The sequence below is a fragment of the Procambarus clarkii genome, chromosome 79, assembly GCF_040958095.1.
Source record: "Procambarus clarkii isolate CNS0578487 chromosome 79, FALCON_Pclarkii_2.0, whole genome shotgun sequence".
NCBI classification, from domain to species: Eukaryota; Metazoa; Arthropoda; class Malacostraca; order Decapoda; family Cambaridae; genus Procambarus; species Procambarus clarkii.
In genome coordinates, this window is record NC_091228.1 from 15,589,436 (window position 1) to 15,609,876 (window position 20,441).

At 37.0% G+C, this 20,441-nt stretch overlaps 1 long non-coding RNA gene across 1 annotated transcript; it reads left to right on the forward strand.

Moving 5' to 3' along the window:
• The first annotated feature begins 2,177 nt into the window (after positions 1-2,177).
• On the forward strand, positions 2,178-12,324 carry LOC138357687 (uncharacterized). The gene is made up of 3 exons (XR_011225111.1): positions 2,178-2,335; positions 3,032-3,138; positions 12,249-12,324. It is a non-coding gene; the product is annotated as an uncharacterized lncRNA (long non-coding RNA).
• Positions 12,325-20,441: the final 8,117 nt, after the last annotated feature.

Consider the following 20,441-nt stretch of genomic DNA (forward strand, 5'->3'; position numbering starts at 1 on the left):
AAAAGACGAATATCTGGCGAAAATGAACATCATACTCTCTGACCAAACTAAGTTCCAAAGGGTAACGAAGGACACTACAGCCGAATTAAAAGCAAAGGTCAACAAACTGATCGAAACTGTGAACGCCAAGAAATCCGGACTCCACCTGCCAAAGATCATTGGGGAATATAAACCTGGATATGCGTATGGAAATGTCAAGACGCACAAGCCTGGAAACCCACTTCGGCCAATCATTAGCCAGATACCCACACCCACGTACAGATTGGCAAAGCGACTCAACGGCCTGCTGACTCCTTATGTTCCTTGCGCCTTCAGCCTGAAGTCTCCAAAGGAATTTGTGGACTTACTGCGGGGCGCACGGGCCACAGGGATAAGAGCCTCGTTGGACGTAGAATCGCTGTTTACCAACGTACCTGTGGACGAGACAATCGGAATGATAGCCGACAGAGTGTATCGTGATCCAGCCTGTACTCCTCTTGACATGCCAGAAAGTATTCTGAGGAAACTACTCCAAGCTTGTACTAAAGAGGCACCCTTCTTGAGCCCGGATGGGCATATGTATAAGCAAGTAGATGGGGTCGCTATGGGTTCTCCCCTAGGTGTCCTGTTTGCAAACTTCTACATGGGTACCATCGAGCAAAAAGTCTTAGTCGACATGAACTTGAAACCGGCCATATACTGCAGGTATGTTGACGACATTTTTACACAGGTACCTGATGTCAGACATCTGCAGGAGCTGAAGGAGGCATTTGAGCAGAGTTCCGTGCTGCGTTTCACTTACGAGACGGAAAAGGATGGGAAGCTGCCTTTTCTAGATGTAACAGTCATGGAAAAGGGCGGAGGTTTCCACACTGCAGTCTACACAAAGGAAACAAACATAGGAATGTGCCTAAATGCCAACAGCGACTGCCCTGACAGGTACAAGAGGAGTGTTGTTAACGCATACGTCGACCGTGCTCTCAGCCACAGCTCAGAATGGAAGCAAGTCGACGAAGAACTCTGTAGGGTAAGGCAGGTTCTAGTCAATAACGGCTTCTCCAATGGTTTCATCGAAGACATCATAAGAAGGAAAGTGAAAAGCCATGCAACCTCTGAAGAGACAACTAACACAACACCTATACCCCCTATTAGACTATTTTACAGGAACTTCTTTTCCACAGCTCATAAAACAGAGGAAAGGGTCCTGAAAGATATTGTTAATAGAAACGTTATCCCTACAGACAAAAATCAGAGGATACAACTGACGATTTACTATAAAACCAGAAAAACGGCCAGCCTACTCATGAGAAACTCTCCAGACACGAAACAGAACGCTTTAAAAGAGACTAACGTCGTCTATGCCTTCAAATGCCCACTTGGGGACTGTAAGCTCCAAAAAACCCAGTATATAGGCAAGACAACAACATCTCTTTCTAGGCGTTTAACGATGCATAAACAACAGGGCTCCATTAAGGAACATATAATCTCTTCCCATAACCAAACCATCGCCAGAGAAATCCTAGTAAACAACACAGAAATCATCGATAGATACAGCGATAGCAGGCGGCTTGACGTTTGCGAGGCACTACACATCAAGAAGTCAACACCAGCAATCAACAGCCAATTATTGCACAACTATATTCTACCCACCTCAAGACTCCGCTCCAATATAGAAGCATCAAGAAATATGGACCAATAGGCTTTCTACAAACACTTCTATTCAATATCCATTGTTTCGTGTTCTGTCTTGTGTTGATACTTTTAATACCCTATTAATATCCTCTAATGCCACATCATCCTTCCCACCTCACTCAAATGTAATGCCACATCACCCTTCCCACCTCACTCAAAAGTAGATATAAAATCAGGGAAATGCAAGTTCTAATCAGTTGTGTATTTGTGAAGTCTTTGAAAATGTAATAAGTTTTACGAAACGCGCCCGTGTCGCGTCAGACTAGAAATAAAAATGAATTTTGGAGAAGTGATTTTTGATTTACCTCCAACAGTGAAGCATAATGTACGAAAGATTGAGAAAATTCGTGTTAGAATTATTAATCTTACTTTTTCGGTCATATTTAATAAAATATATATATATATATATATATATATATATATATATATATATATATATATATATATATATATATATATATTTATATATATATATTCAAAATTCGTCAGTGTACTACATTTTTGTTGTTGCTTTTAACCAGTGTACGTGGGTCTGATTGTGCAACCACGGTTCGAAGAATAATGAAGATATGAACAAACGGCCTGTGGTCACTATACAGTCTGGAAGGGCAAAAGAAGAAATTGGCATTTCTACAAAAACAAGAACTATATAATGTTATTTTAAGTAAGTAACCAAAAAATTAAATAATTTTTTTAAAGTTTAAAATTTACTTAAAAATTTAAATTTTAAGTTAAAAATTTTTAACCAAAAAACTTAATATTTTTCATATTTGGAACCATTCCATAATATTTTCCCAAGCATAAATGATTATATTTCTATCACTTGCTCTTAAGATTGTTTCATTTAATAGAGGTTGGGCATAATTGTTCTCTGCTGCTAATAGAACTGACTGACTTAGCTATAGGAAAATGTAAACTTAATTGGTTTATCCATTACAGTATTTTGCAGTTTATTTCATGATCCTGTGCTTAATACTTGCATAAATAGTAGACTACAAAATGCATTTTTATATCATTAGTATTGAATAATAATAATGCAAATAATTGACTTATAAATGATGTACAATTAATTGGTAGGTGATATTATATTATTAATATTTTTTCATTCTTGCAAAGCCTTAACAAAGCCATTAACATGTTAATATAAACTTGATCACCTTCCACTTATTTTCTCATGTGCTACCTACATGTACAAAACCTTATTCCTAAATGCATATTTTGTTCTGAAACTTGTCCTTTATATGTTGTGTATCACCATCTCTGGAGAGTTTTATCTGATTGATGTATAAATTACTTTTAATTTTACAGAATATTATTGTTATACTGAATTTATTATTATATAAATAACTTAATTTTACAGAATCATCTATCAACGCACATCCACAAGTTGAGGAGGAGGATGTGACCTTCCAGATTTCTGAAGTACTGAAACATGCACCAAACAGGCCTGGTGGATCTAGGTACAAGGTAAAATAATTTAATTTTTTTTTTTTTTTACTAATTGTCCGATATATATATATATATATGGTCCTGGGGACCATTCAGGCTTGTTCGCATATATATATATATATATATATATATATATATATATATATATATATATATATATATATATATATATATATATATATGTCGTACCTAGTAGCCAGAACTCACTTCTCAGCCTACTATGCAAGGCCCGATTTGCCTAATAAGCCAAGTTTTACTGAATTAATATATTTTCTCTAATTTTTTTCTTATGAAATGATAAAGCTAGCCATTTCATTATGTATGAGGTCAATTTTTTTTAATTGGAGTTAAAATTGACGTAGATATATGACCGAACCTAACCAACCCTGCCTAACCTAACCTAACCTATCTTTATAGGTTAGGTTAGGTTAGGTAGCCGAAAACGTTAGGTTAGGTTAGGTTAGGTAGGTTAGGTAGTCGAAAAAACATTAATTCATGAAAACTAGGCTTATTAGGCAAATCGGGCCTTGCATAGTAGGCTGAGAAGTGCGTTCTGGCTACTAGGTACGACATATATATATATATATATATATATATATATATGTCGTACCTAATAGCCAGAACGCACTTCTCAGCCTACTATTTAAGGCCCGATTTGCCTAATAAGCCAAGTTTTCATGAATTAATGTTTTTTCGTCTACCTAACCTACCTAACCTAACCTAACCTAGCTTTTTTTGGCTACCTAACCTAACCTTACCTATAAATATAGATTAGGTTAGGTTAGGTAGGGTTGGTTAGGTTCGGTCATATATCTACATTAATTTTAACTCCAATAAAAAGAATTGACCTCATACATAGAGAAAAGGGTTGCTTTATCATTTCATAAGAAAAAAATTATTGTAAATATATTAATTCAGGAAAACTTGGCTTATTAGGCAAATCGGGCCTTGAATAGTAGGCTGAGAAGTGAGTTCTGGCTACTAGGTACGACATATATATATATATATATATATATATATATATATATATATATATATAAATATATATATATATATATATATATATATATATATATATATATATATATATATATATATATATATATATATATATATATATATATAAATATATATAATGTGTCGTACCTAGTAGCCAGAATGCACATCTCAGCCTACTATGCAAGGCCCGATTTGCCTAATAAGCCAAGTTTTCATGAATTAATGTTTTTTCGACTACCTAACCTAACATTTTCAGTTACCTAAACTAACCTATAAAGATAGGTTAGGTAGGGATGGTTAGGTTCGGTCATATATCTATATTAATTTTAACTCCAATAAAAAAAGAATTGACCTCATACATAATGAAATGGATAGCTTTATCATTTCATAAGAAAAAAAATAGAGAAAATATATTATTCATGAAAACTTGGCTTATTAGGCAAATCGGGCCTTGCATAGTAGGCTGAAAAGTGCGTTCTGGCTACTAGGTACGACATATATATATATATATATATATATATATATATATATATATATATATATATATATATATATATATATATATATATATATATATATATAGATAGTGTGTGTGTGTAATTACCTAAGTGTAGTTACAGGATGAGACCGTCTTCCCAGCACTCTTTGTCATATAACGCTTTGAAACTACTGACAGTCTTGGCCTCCACCACCTTCTCACCTAACTTGTTCCAACCGTCTACCACTCTATTTGCGAAAGTGAATTTTCTTATATTTCTTTAGCATCTGTGTTAAGCTAGTTTCAATCTATGACCTGTTCTTGAAGTTCCAGGTCTCAGGAAATCTTCCCTGTCGATTTTATCAATTCCTGTTACTATTTTGTATGTAGTGATCATATCACCTCTTTCTTCTGTCTTTTAGTTTTGGCATATTTAATGCCTCTAACCTCTCCTCGTAGCTCTTGCCCTTCAGTTCTGGGAGCCACTTAGTAGCATGTCTTTGCACCTTTTCCAGTTTGTTGATGTGCTTCTTAAGATATGGGCCTACTTCTGTTGTTGGGCACCACACAACAGCTGCATATTCTAGCTTTGGCGTAACAAAAGTCATGAACAATTTCTTTAGTATATCACCATCCATGTATTTAAACGCAATTATAAAGTTAGAAAGCGTAGCATAGGCTCCTCGCACAATATTCTTTATGTGGTCCTCAGGTGATAGTTTTCTATCTAGAACCACCCCTAGATCTCTTTCTTTATCAGAATTCTTTAAAGATTTCTCACATAATGTATAGGTTGTGTGGGGTCTATGTTCTCCTGTTCCACATTCCATAACATGGCATTTTTTTTTTTATTTTTTTTTTTTGAAGCGAACGCTCATCCGCTCCTGACGACCCTGCTCCCCCTCCAACTTTATCAGCTGCTCCTTGAGCCCACAACATCCCTAACATGATGTAACAACCCCAGAAGGCAGCTAAGTACCCAGTGACCTAAATGTGACCGAAATATTCGACAAAACCTAACCTACTACCTCATCTCGACCTCATTAGTGTTGCTCCCTGGAGGAAGCTAACCTGACGTTTGCTGCTGCCATATCAACAAGTCTACCCCATCTGCTGCATACATCTCTGCTGCTACCATGCTAAACAATTCTAAGCTCGGCAAGGCCGTAAAGAATGATAGCACACCTATCAGGATGAACCCAACCAGCCAAGCTAGCAACAGGAATAATGCGGCTGTCTCCCCCTTAGGGGCTACCGGGGGGAGTACCGACCCTCCCTGCGTCAACAATAACAAACCTCCCCAGCTGATTGAAGCGTCGTCACTGACTCGAGCCTTACAACAGTTATGTAACCATATGGAGCAACTTAAACGAGCTGCCTCCCCATGTACTGACTTTAAGCATCCCGCTGATAATCCATGGCTCAGATTATTGACTCAAATACATGATGACCAAAAGTCTATAATCCGAGAGCAGTCGGACCTGATAATGAAGCTTCAGAGTGATGCTTTGGCAATGCACAAGGCTAACCAAGATCTGTCTGCCAGAGTCGGCCACCTCGAACATGAATTAAGCTCTCTTCGGATCTCGGTTACTAACTTTAAACCAGCAGAAACCTCTAAGAAGCAAGAAGAGATGTTACAAAAGTTAGAGAACCACTTTAACTCCCTACAACAGCAACACACTGCAACCCAAGACGAATCAGACCAACTTAAGCTCCTTGATTCTGTCATCATCTCATCACAGGATTTTCCCCATGAAACTGACAGAGAAGACTGTACTGCCATCGTGATCCAGGAATTGCGTACTAAGTTGAATTATTCAATCGAAGCAAGAGACATTAAGTCAGCTTATAGAGTGGGTACCAAATCATCTGGTGCAAACAACAGAAGGATACGCGTGAAGTTAGATAGCTGCTCCCGCAAGTCAGACCTTATCACTGCTGCAGTCGCTAGGAAATCCAAGGTTTATGTGAACGAATGTCTTACCAGATTCAGACAAAATCTCTTATTTAAACTACGTGGAATTCGCAATAGATCCACTGCTATTAAACATTGTTTTGTGCGCGATGGTAAAATAATAGCTAGGAAGACTGACTCTGGAAAAACTTATGTCATAACCACTGAAGCACACCTCACTTCTTTCCTGGATGACTGTGGGATATCAGCTGAATAACCAGAACATAATTTGTAGTCTCACATACAACCAAAGTGTACTTAAGCTCTGCCTTTCCTTTCCAAAGGTGTTTATTTTTATTTTTATTTTTATTTTTACTTTATTTTTTGTTCGTCATCTTTGCCTGTTTTATACTCTTAATTATTTGTTCTTAGTTAATCCCCTTGTCACTAAACCTAGGGCTTTTTATTACCCTGTTAATTAACCATTACTAAGCTAATTATCTTCAAGATCATTTTTTTTTATGATTATTATTTTTCTTATTATTTTTTATTTTACATTTATATTGTCAGTCTCTACTGATTTTTTGTGTTTTATTTTATGTAACTTCTGTGTCCTCCCTGGCTATCTATTGGATCTTTATTTTACTTCTAAATTGTTACTATTTTATTGTATCTGCTCTCATTCTTGTGTTTTGCTTTATCGTGTATCTTGTATCGTGATCCCTCTGCATCTCTATGCACACTGATATTGATCCTGATCAAAATCTTCTGTCTCATATCTATACCAACCAGCACATTGATCATCATTATTGTAAGTATTTCACAGCACACCAGGCTAAAAACAAACTCCAAAATAGCACCTATCTATCAGTTTATAACCAAAATGTTAGATCACTTGGTAAACATTTTGACGATTTAAATGCACTACTCACAGCACTAGGTACTAACCTATCGTTCATTATTTTAACAGAAACTTGGCTAAATAAAGACTATACCCAACTCTACAACTTAGCTGGTTATAAAGCCATTCATAACTGTAGGCCTAATAAAAAAGGTGGTGGCACAGCTATATATTACCGAGATACATTTATCTGCAACAGTGTTATTAGTGACAGAGATGACTACTGTGAATATACTTTTGCTCAGTTTACAATTAAATCCCTTAAATCCTCTTTGACTATTGGAGCCATCTATAGATTTCCTAATACTAACATAGCTTCTTTCTCAGACAACCTAAGGAATCTTATTATAAACAACAATCTCAACAAAAACCACATCATTCTGGGAGGAGACCTTAATATTGACCTGGGTCAACAAAACTGCTCTCAAGTTGACTATTTCCTTAACAGCATGAACTCCTGTATGCTAATCCCCACTATCACCAAACCTACCCGAGTCACTCAAACATCAGCCACTACCTTGGACCACATATGGACAAACATAACAGCTCCCCTTGTATCTGGTATAATCTACGACAGAACAACTGACCACTATCCTACCTTTCTCATAGCGAACATGGACATAACACCACCAAAAAGCAAGAAACTTTCATTTAGGCTACACAGTGAATCAGCTTTAGACAATCTTACAGAGGCACTTCACAATATTAACTGGGATTCTGAATTCAATAATACCCATGATATAAATTCATTAGCTAACCTCTTCCTCTCCAAAACTCTAAGCCTCTACAACCTTCATTGTCCCCTTCTCACAAAGCAAGTAACTGACAAAAGATTAAACAATCCATGGCTCACAAGTGGCATTCTCAACTCAATCAACAAGAAACATGAATATGAAAAGAAAGTTAGGATTGGCCTAGTTTCAAAGGAAGTAGCTAAAAGGTACTCATCAATGCTTACCAGTATCATAAGAAAGGCAAAACTTGCATATTATGTGAATAGATTCAATGAAGCAAAAGGCAACATGAAAAACACTTGGAAAACTATCTCTAGTATCCTAGGAACTAAACAACACTCACATAACCAAATAAAACTCTACAAGGATGGGGATATACCGTCAACTGATTTAGAAATGGCAAATGAATTTAATAGTTTCTTTTCATCGGTTGGTGCTAATCTTGCCATTAAAATCACACAGACTCAGACACATATTAACACATATCTCTCAGGCAGCTATCCAAACTCTCTTCTCCTTTCACCAATCAGCCCGGCAGATGTTGTGTCCATCATACACTCTCTAAAAACCAAGGCAGGGAACACCAGTGAAATTCCGTCCATTGTGTACAAGAGAGCCTCCCATGCCCTTGCCCCACCCATAGCACTACTGTTCAAGAAATCTATAGAGTGTCACACCTTCCCTGATATCATCAAAAAAGCAAGAGTAACGCCAGTCCATAAAGGAGGCAATCCGGCGGACATAAACAATTATAGACCAATATCAAATCTACCCATTCTATCAAAAATATTTGAAAAAATTATTTACAAACAGCTCTATTCCTACCTCGTAAAATTCGACATACTCAGCCCCTGCCAGTTTGGCTTCCGGTCCCAAAAGAGTACCAATGATGCAATCATTAGTCTCCTTGACATTATCTACTCAGCCCTTGACAAAAATGAGTTTCCGATTGGACTCTTCATTGACCTAAGAAAAGCCTTTGATACTGTTAATCACAACTACCTCTTACTTAAACTCCAGCATTATGGAATCCGAGGCCTTGCCCTTGACTACATCCGATCCTATCTTAGTGACAGACACCAATATGTAACCATCAATGATACAACTTCTTCCACTCTACCAATTACCGTTGGAGTGCCACAGGGCAGCATCTTAGGACCTCTTCTATTTCTTATATATATAAACGATCTGCCTAATGTCTCTAATATTCTCAAACCAATATTGTTTGCTGACGATACTACCCTTATCTACTCAAACCTCAACCCACATACACTAAATAATGTTGTGAATAATGAATTAAAAAAAGTCCACTTATGGATGTCAACGAACAAACTAACATTAAACATCGAAAAGACTTACTACATCTTATTTGGAAGCAAATCATCAAATGCAATTCAGCTACAGATAGACAACATTAACATCAGTAATAAAAATGATGGCAAGTTTCTTGGCCTATTCCTAGACAAGAGACTCAACTTCAGCACCCACATTCAACACATAACTAAGAAAGTCTCTAAGACAGTTGGTATACTCTCCAAAATCAGATATTATGTTCCTAACTCTGCTCTCCTCTCACTACATTATGCACTAATCTACCCCTATCTTAATTATGGTATCTGTGCATGGGGGTCTACCACTGCAAACCACCTTAAGCCCATCATCACACAGCAAAAATCTGCTATCAGAATAATAACTAACTCTGCTTTCAGACAACACTCAGCTCCCTTGTTTAAATCTCTAAACTTGCTAAATATTAACTCCCTCCACACATTCTCTTGTGTCAACTACATTTACAAAACCCTGTTCTTAAATGCAAACCATGCTCTGAAACTCTCCCTGGACAGATGTAATAGGACCCATTATCACCACACCAGAAATAAATATCTCTTTGATATCCCCAGGGTCAAACTTAATCTGTGTAAACACTCTATGCAAATTAAGGGACCTAGTCTATGGAACTCACTCCCTAGTGAATTGAAAAACTGTAAAACTTTTGCCTTATTTAAAAGCAAAACCAAAAAGTACCTAACTTCATCTATTTAGTTTCCTACACTGAGCTTTAAATTTGCTCTGTACCTAGTGGTACCCAATCTCCTAATTTTTATGTAATATCAAACAACCTTATCATTGTGTTCATTGCTGTCTTCTTTTATGTGCTAGCCATATGCTGTATTGTGACTACCAATTTTTGTCAACTACCATTCAAGCTGTCATTGCAATCAATCTTATATTGTTTCTGCTGTATTGTGCCTACCAATTTGTTGTCAACTACCATTTTAAGCTGTCATTGCAATCAATCATAGCTACCTATGTGCTTTAATATACTGTACCTATAATTTTCTCTCATCTTTTTTTTTTTCATTCCATGTAATCTGTTATCATTTTTTTGTCTATAAATTTTGCAAGTATTTACCTCCTTAAAATTTTCTTAGATTAAGGACCTGCCCGAAACGCTGCGCGTGCTAGTGGCTTTACAAGACTGTAATTACCATAATTGTATCCTCACATTCCTTATGTACATTCTTGTATATGCATAAATAAATAAATAAATTTATTAACATTAAATTCCATTTGCCAAGTGGTGCTCCATATACTTATTTTATCCAGGTTTTCTTGAAGGGCATGCCAATCATCTAAATTTCTTATCCTTCCTATTATCTTAGCATCATCAGCAAACATGTTCATGTAATTCTGTATACCAACTGGTAGATCATTTATGTAGACAATAAACATCACTGGTGCAAGAACTGAACCCTGTGGTACTCCAGTTGAGACATTTCTCCAGTCCGATACATTGCCTCTGATTACTGCCCTCATTTTTCTATCAGTCAGAAAATTTTTCATCCATGTTAGAAGCTTACCTGTCACCCCTCCAATATTTTCCAGTTTCCAGAACAACCTCTCTATGTGGAACTCTGTCGAATGCCTTTTTTATGTCCAGATAGATGCAGTCAACCCAACCATCTCTTTCCTGTAATATATCTGTTGCTCGATCATAGAAACTGAGTAAATTCGATACACAGGATCTTCCAAATCGAAAACCATACTGTCTGTCTGAAATTATATCATTTCTCTCCAGGTGTTCTACCCATTTAGTTTTAATTATTTTTTCCAATATTCCAATTCCAATTTTTTCCAATAATGTGTGTGTGTGTATGTATATTTGTGTTGTTGAATATGACCGAAAGTCATAGTCTTTCTGCCCCTCTCCTTACTGCTATTGTTGTTTCTCGCATCTTTGTATTGCTTGTATGTTTGGGCAATTTTTCCCCTTTTCCTAGTTCTGCATCTCTGCTTTAGTATAAATTTTGTTGTGCCATTATCATATACTTCACAAAACTTGACATACATCTCATTTACTTCATGTCCTAACAGCAAGTGTTTGTCAAATTCCTTAAGGAAATATCTGAGTTCCCCATAATGACCTCTCCACAAGTCAGGTTTTTCAACTGCTTCAAGCTCATTTTCTTCCAGATTATAATGCATTGCATACTTTATTCCCAAAAAGACATGGTCACTTTTACCCAAGTGACCATGTCACTTGGGTAAAAGGAGGGAGGTACTGAATGATAAATATATCTTTCTCTTTCCTGGTAAATATAATATCCAGCATGGAGGGAACATCCCCTTCCCTCATCCTTGTAGCTTGTTTAACATGTAGAAACATGAATGTTTACAGGGTGAGGCTTACGAAATTATATATATATATATATATATATATATATGTATATATGTATATATATATATATATATATATATATATATATATATATATATATATATATATATATATATATATGTATATATATATATATATATATATATATATATATATATATATATATATATATATATATATATGTATATATATATATATATATATATATATATATATATATATATATATTTATATATATATATATATATATATATATATATATAATTGGTCTCTGGTCTATATATATATATATATATATATATATATATATATATATATATATATATATATATATATATATATATATATATATATATATATATATATATATATATAAAGTTTGTGTGTGTGTAATTTATATAAATAAATAATTAAATATTAATTTTGTAATATCTTTTCAGGGAAAACTTGCAAGTACAATTCGTATACAAGAGGGGCAACAAGAGCCAGAGGATGTCTACTAAGAAAATATATAAGTCTTTATCCTCACACTCTTGATATATGGTCTTCTCTGGTCTCTTTATTTTCTCTCCTCACAAATGTCCCTTTTTTTTATTTCTTTTACGTTTCTCTCCTGTTTTTCTTGTCTTTTAATCTCTCCTTTCCTCCTCTCTTCTAACACCTCTCGTTTCCTGTCTCTTCTAGCTTCTCTCTTCCTTTACTTTTTATTTTTGTGGTATTCATTTATGTCATTTTTATCTTGTATATTTTTCTTGTATCTTTTTCTTATCTTGTGTTTCTCTTCCCCTTCTCTTCAATGATTTCTCATTTCACTCCTCTCTCTGTTGTTTCTGTTCTGTCTTCTCTCTCCTTGCCTTAATTTTGTTCTGTCTCCTCTTTTGTTGTGCGTGTCTTTCTGTCTCTGTCTGTCTGTCTCTCTCTTTCTCTCTCTCTCTCTCTCTCTCTCTCTCTCTCTCTCTCTCTCTCTCTCTCTCTCTCTCTCTCTCTCTCTCTCTCTCTTTCTTTCTCTTTCTTTCTCTCGCTCTCTCTCTGGCTCTCTTGCTCTCTCTCTCTCTCTGGCTCTCTCTCCCAGCAAACACAAATCATCTACACAACGTTCGCCTATCTCTTCCCATAGGTGTGGGAATGATTTGCATTGAGAATGGTGCAGGAGAGCCTTTGAGAAACTTTTACTCAAAAAATCCAAACACAAAGGTTTAATTATAAATTGTTTTTCTACAATTATTTTCTTCCAAATGTAAAACAAATAGTTTTTACATGTTTATATATAAAATTTATGGTGTTTTTTTGTAAAATTCATTAATAAATTGTGAATGATATATATTGGCTGAGTGAAACCTTTAAAATCCATTTAGTTATAATTTGAACAGAAAAAAGTATTTTTCCAAATTTTCTAAAAATCGCTCTTTTTAACACAATTTGACTCCTTATACATTCCACTAAACACTATATCATGTTTAAATATATAATTTATGTATTATTCTCTAAAATAATTTATATAAATTATATAAGTTGCTGGAAAGTGGTGTTAAAGATTCTGAAAACTTTTTGTTGTGTTATTATTGGAATGTTCTTATTAACTATGTCTCAAGTTCACAGTTTATCAAACAAGAATATTAACATTCGTCAACTCTTAAAATCTTATATGTTATCTTGCTGGTGCAAAATGGGTGAATCTTTAGGAACAGCTATAGTATCTATATATCACAAATGGTATTTTCCCTAACTCAAACAATGTAGGGTTTATTATTCTACACATATTTCTAATGACTCTTAGATGTTTACATTCTCTGAAGTATAATTGTGAAGGCTGTGTCCATCACTCTCAACACAGATTCTTAAACTCCTCTCTGCAGGTTCAACTATATAATTAGTTTCCATTTTGAATCTCCATGGACATTTGTATCCAAAATGAAACCAATGTGGTTTCCTTCAGCGCCTTCAGCCAGCACATTTGCTCATTCATTTCCACAGATTCCAACATGGTAGGGGATTTACAGAAATTTGTATATTCATATTGTTATATATTAAAAATATGAATGCAGTTCAATATGATAAGACAAATACATGAGTTTATGATAAATTCGTTTTCTGTGATATACCATTGATATGCTCTTTTTTTCTTTAAACGGCAGACTAAACTAAAGTGCTCACATCAACAGATTTGATGTATAAATGGTCAACGCTCAACAGAGTTAGTATAAATGTATTAGTATAAATCTTACTTGTCTCATTGTTAATTCACATTCAATGTCAACTTGTGGTTTTGATGTGGCACGTTTGGCCAAGACACCCCACCCCATTATGCACCCCATACCCATCTTGTGGGCGATTGTGGAAAGGGTTACAGAGGCACATAATGGGCTCAGGGACTGAACCCCACAATTCATTTAGCTAAGCAAGTTACAATCTTGATGAGCTAGTTACAAAATTCAATATAAGTCATCACATCAACAATGGGTTCGAGATCGACCTCAAGTACAGGTTCTAAATTAACACTTTCCTGGATTTTCGACTTGGAATTACGGGCGTTTTCCCTAACCGCTTGTCGGATCACGACGTAAATTTACGGTGCGGTTTAAAATATTTGTAAAAAATCCAGTTTAAATCCGATTTACTTGGGGTTTGTTTCAAACTCCGCGCCATGAAATTCCTGTTCTCTCGGGTAGGCCGCAAGTCACGTCGGCCTACTGGGTCACGTGACAGGCCCATTGTTTTGTTGTCACGTGGAGCAATCGGATCTCTCTCCCCTCGGCCTCCCCTCGGCTCTCCCCTCGCCCAACCTACACAATGCAGACACAAAGAAAGTTCAGAAAAGAAAACGAGTTCGCAGGGCAGATGGAACAGTAAGACTACAGCAGGTTGTGGTGAACAAACCACAGGCAATTGTTGACTACAATAAGTTCATGAAGGGTGTTGACCACTTTGATCAAATGGTAAAGTATTACCATTTCGCCAGGAAATGTCACAAGTGGACCAAGAAAATAACATTTTATTTCTTGCAAATGGCATTGCAAAACGCTTATGCATTGTACAAGGCCAACACAGATGATCGAAGGAAACTAACTCTGCTCTAGTTCCATGAAGTTGCTATTTGGTCTTTATTGAAATTTGACAAGGCAGAGTGGCCTGCAACAACTACACCATCTCCACATCTAGTTCATGCTCCAGACATAAATCATGACACTGGTCCTGTGTATCCTGCTGCTGACCCGTCAACACCTGGCCCGTCGGGTGTGAGGCGCCCTCTCTTCACGTCTACACCTAGTGCTGAAGCTGAATCTGATGAAGATAATTCATATTCCACATTAGTGTTTGAAAACAATAGTGAGAGCGACGATTCAGACAGTAGTTTATTGCCAACCCAGAGACAACAGCGACATGTTGTTATAGCAGAGACTCGCCTGAACTATAAATTGAAACATGAGCTGGTAAAAATCCCCAAACGTCGCAGGTGTGAAGTGTGTTCAAAGTCGGGTATCAGGAAGGAAACTGGTATAGCGTGCAAGACATGCGATGTTCCACTTTGCGTCATACCTTGTTACACCACTTATCACAGGAAAAGGGTGTATTGGGTGGACAAGAAATAATCACCTACATCAGCTTCACTCCACCTAGGAACATCTGTTGAGCAACTTCAGGAATCAGTACCTGAAGGAGGTGGAGTGGAGATAAAATGCTCAACTTATTTTACTACAATCGCCTTTGCTTTGGTAAGTACACAAAATTGTCTTAGATTGTTTCAGTATTGTAGTCTATTTTCTTAGGAATATTTTGATACCTAAATGAGAACTGTAGCACGAAAACTAAAGTAAGTATACATGAAACAAGAGAAACTTTTTTTGTGGGTGTTGCGGGTGTGAGTTGGAGTGTCAAGAGCGGGTTCCGGTTGTGTGTTTTCCGTCATCTCTACAGCTGTGAATTCCAAGGAATTGTATTTGATATGCATATGTCTGTGTAGGGAATTTTATTCCGAACACTATACAAAAGAAAACGGTGTGAAACAAGTATAAACTTGAAAAACATGAGCAAAGTAAAAACTTTTGACGCTCACGGGTACAAACACGCGTAAGATTTTATTTGCCGCAAATTTATTTGACGCTGTGTTGGCCAACTCTACCCATGTTCTTATAGAACTTTCTATTGCGAACACATTGCTATAAAAATGAAATACGTAGCTCCAGAAATAATGTCAGGACAGTGAAATAAGTATAAACATTCAAAGCCCTGCATCACACCAGTGTCGTCCCTGCTGAAATCACGGCTAATGCTTCGCCCAGTTCCCACACTCGTGCGGGTCACCCGATACCATAATTAGACATTGATAGGCATATGTCTGGGTGGGGAATTTTATTGTGAGTTCAGTGATATCAAAATGAGCGCTGTAGGATGACTGTGAGGCTGGCAGCAAACGAAAGAGTATGAACATTTTCTTCCTGTTTGGGTGTCACGGCGAGTCATCTTCGTGTTTATTTACTTCGTGGTGGGATACCAAATGCTTCGGTGACATTTTATGCATATGATCTTGTAGAGAATTTTATTGCCAACGCATTGATACCAAAATGAAAAACGTAGCCCGAGAATTGAGGTTAGGAGCGTGAAAAGATTATAAACTTTTTTGTGTTTACGCTTGAGCGCCCAGAACGCCGCGCGCACAACCCGCTTGTTTTTCCAGCTAGTGCCGTGCGCACTAAAGTGTGCAGTATACACACCATAATGCACCAGTACACACAATAAGGTACCAGTACACACTATAAAGCACCAGTACACGCCATAAGGCACCAGAACACACAACCTAAGGCACCAGAACACACCATAAGGCACCAGTACACACCATAAGGCACCAGTACACACCATAAGGCACCAGTACACACCATAAGGCACCAGTACACACCATAAGGCACCAGTACACACCATACGGCACCAGTACACACCATAAGGCACCAGTACACACCATAAGGAACCAATACACACTATAAGGCACCAGTATATACCATAAGGCACCAGTACACACCATAAGGCACCATTACACACCATAAGGCACCAGTACACACCATAAGGCACCAGTACACACCATAAAGCACCAGTACACACTATAAGGCACCAGTACACACCATAAGGCACCAGTACACACCATAAGACACCAGTACACACCATAAGGCACCAGTACGCACCATACGGCACCAGAACACACCATAAGGCACCAGTACACACCATAAAGCACCAGTACACACAATAAAGCCCCAGTACACACCATAAGGAACCAGTACACACCATAAGGCACCAGTATACACAATAAGGTACAAGTACACACCATAAGGCACCAGTACACACCATAATGCACCAGTACACACTATAAGGCACCAGTACACGCCATAATGCACCAGTACACACCATAAGGCACCAGTACACACCATAATGCACCAGTACACATCATATGGCACCAGTACACACCATAAGGCACCAGAACACACACCATAAGGCACCAGTACACACCATAATGCACCAGTACACACCATAATGCACCAGTACACACCATAATGCACCAGTACACACCATAAGGCACCAGTACACAATAAGGCACCAGTACACACAATAATGCACCAGTACACACCATAAGGCACCAGTACACTCCATACGGCACCAGTATGCACCATAAGGCACTAGAACACACCATAAGGCACCAGTACACACCATAAAGCACCAGTATACACCATAAGGCCCCAGTACACACCATAAGGTACAAGTACACACTATAAGGCACCAGTACACACCTACAGGTATTTGTTTCTGGTGTGGTGCTCATGGGATCTGTTACAACCTTCTAGGAAGCTTTTAGGGTCAGGATTGACATTACAGTGCAGCGTTTTATATATATAAAATACACATGAGAGTATGTGCAGGGACTTAATATCTAACATATTCAGAGATTTGAGTAAGGGGTCCATATATACTGCCCGGTTGCCTGAAATGCTATATGCCTACTATATTGGCTTTAGGTATTGTATGCACTAGCTCTATCTATAAATCCAACATTATGTTTGTAAATCAACTATGTATGTACTTTCCTGAATAATATTGACTTTACTCTACACTTATATGCTCTGTGGATTTGTTATCCCATATCGTTTGGGAGAAAAAAATGACTAATACGTTCGGCGAATGACTTTGACTTCAACTTCACTTTGACTTCGTTCATGTCATCGTATTTTCCGTAATATATAAAGGTTATGACAATGCAATTATATTATTGTGTGCAAATAAGTTGGAAATTTCATGTACCCTATAAATAGTAAAATAAAGAATAAGAATAATTAAATAATTGTTGTAGAAAATTGTCACACGTTCATCATACGCAAACGAACACACAGTGTGGAGCGTCAGTAGACCAAGGTCTCCGCCATTTTAAAGCACGGCTTCGAATGTAAGTAATGTTTTTCTCGTACTAACACTGTGTTATGCAATAGATTAGGTCTTGAATTCACAAATTTAGTTGTTACATCTGACAGAGTATGTTAGACAGTGTAATGCTGGTCCATGTTGACGTATTTGTGGGCTTGGTTGGTTTACATGTGATGGCACACAATATCGGCACCCCACAACATGCTGTTGAAGTTGGAATGCATGGCATAGGCTCCTCACACAATGCTCTTTATGTGGTCCTCAGGTGATAGTTTTCTATTTAGAACCACCCCTAGATCTCTTTCTTTATCAGAATTCCTTAAAGATTTCTCACATGGTTTTCCTAATGATAGATTGTGGGCTGTAAGGGACAGGTGGGATGTATGGATTAGTTGATAATAGTTCCAGTCCACCTGTAGACAGGGATCTCACATCAGCTTGTATATTATACAAGGATAAGATTTGATAAATTCAGTTATTTGACTGAACACTGGCTCTGTTTAAATCAGAGATTTAAACATACATAGTCTAACCTAGCTCCATAACTAACTGCCATTAGCCGGCTCTGTTTAAATCAGAGATTTAAACATACATAGTCTAACCTAGCTCCATAACTAACAGCCATTAGCCATCCATGCACAGCCATCAGCCGGGCCATAGACCGGCTATTTTGCTTTTTTCCCAAGCCTGTCTATGTTTTTTTTCGATGCCTCAGTGGCCCATGCACAGGTCCGTTCAAGGGGATTAAATAGCCGTTCTATGGCCCCAGGGTTTGTATTTTATCAAACCCTTATTAGAATAATAGATCTCGTAATAATTTTGCAAAAATAGTGGCATTTACTATTTTAAAAAGCTCGGGTGCAGGGAGGGGGGGGGGTTGTGTAAAAGCCTGGTTTGTGCCTCGGAGAGGCTATGGGATCCAGTAAGATCGTCCTTCCTTTCCTCCCTTGAATCTGGATGTAGCAGGTGCTCAATTGTCAAAAGTGAAAAATTGGGTTTGTCTTCCGAATGCACCATATCTGTAATTTTTTTAATAATCTTTTAAAAATAGTAAATGCCATTATTTTTGCAAAATTATTACGAGATCTATTATTCTAATAAGGGTTTGATAAAATACAGTAGACTGCCTACTGGATAATAGTTCCAGTCCACCTGTAGACAGGGATCTCACATCAGCTTGTATATTATACAAGGATAAGATTTGATAAATTCAGTTATTTGACTGAACACTGGCTCTGTTTAAATCAGAGATTTAAACATACATAGTCTAACCTAGCTCCATAACTAACAACCATTAGCCATTAGCCATCTATGCACAGCCATCAGCCGGGCCATAGACCGGCTATTTTGCTTTTTTCTCAAGCCGGTCTATGTTTTTTTTCGATGCCTCAGTGGCCCATGCACAGGTCCGTTCAAGGGGATTAAATAGCCGTTCTATGGCCCCAGGGTTTGTATTTTATCAAACCCTTATTAGAATAATAGATCTTGTAATAATTTTGCAAAAATAGTGGCATTTACTATTTTAAAAAGCTCGGGTGCAGGGGGGGGGGGTTGTGTAAAAGCCTGGTTTGTGCCTCGGAGAGGCTATGGGATCCAGTAAGATCGTCCTTCCTTTCCTCCCTAGAATCTGGATGTAGCAGGTGCTCAATTGTCAAAAGTGAAAAATTGGGTTTGTCTTCCGAATGCACCATATCTGTAAATTTTTTAATAATCTTTTAAAAATAGTAAATGCCACTATTTTTGCAAAATTATTACGAGATCTATTATTCTAATAAGGGTTTGATAAAATACAGTAGACTGCCTACTGGTTTTACCTGTAATAAGGTTTGATACAGATGATTATGATTATGGTTTTGGCCTCCACCACCCTCTCACCTAACTTGTTCCAACCATGTCTACCATGCAGCTTGCGAAAGTTAATTTTCTAATATTTCTGTGGCATCTTTGTTTGGTTACCTTTTACAATATCTTCTTTTTATTCTACCATCTAGCTTTGGCATTTTATGCCTCTCACCTGGGAGCCACTTATTGGCAAGTCTATACCTTTACCAGTTGATGTGATTCTTTAGATATGGGCACCATATCTCCAGGTGTCCTACACAATTAGCTTTAATTAAATTTTCCAAAATTATCACTTACACTTGTAATACAGGGTTCAAGGTTCCCTATAGTGTCCTTTATTGAAATAGAGTTTAACAACAATTTCAATGTCCCTATTTTCTTTTAGATTA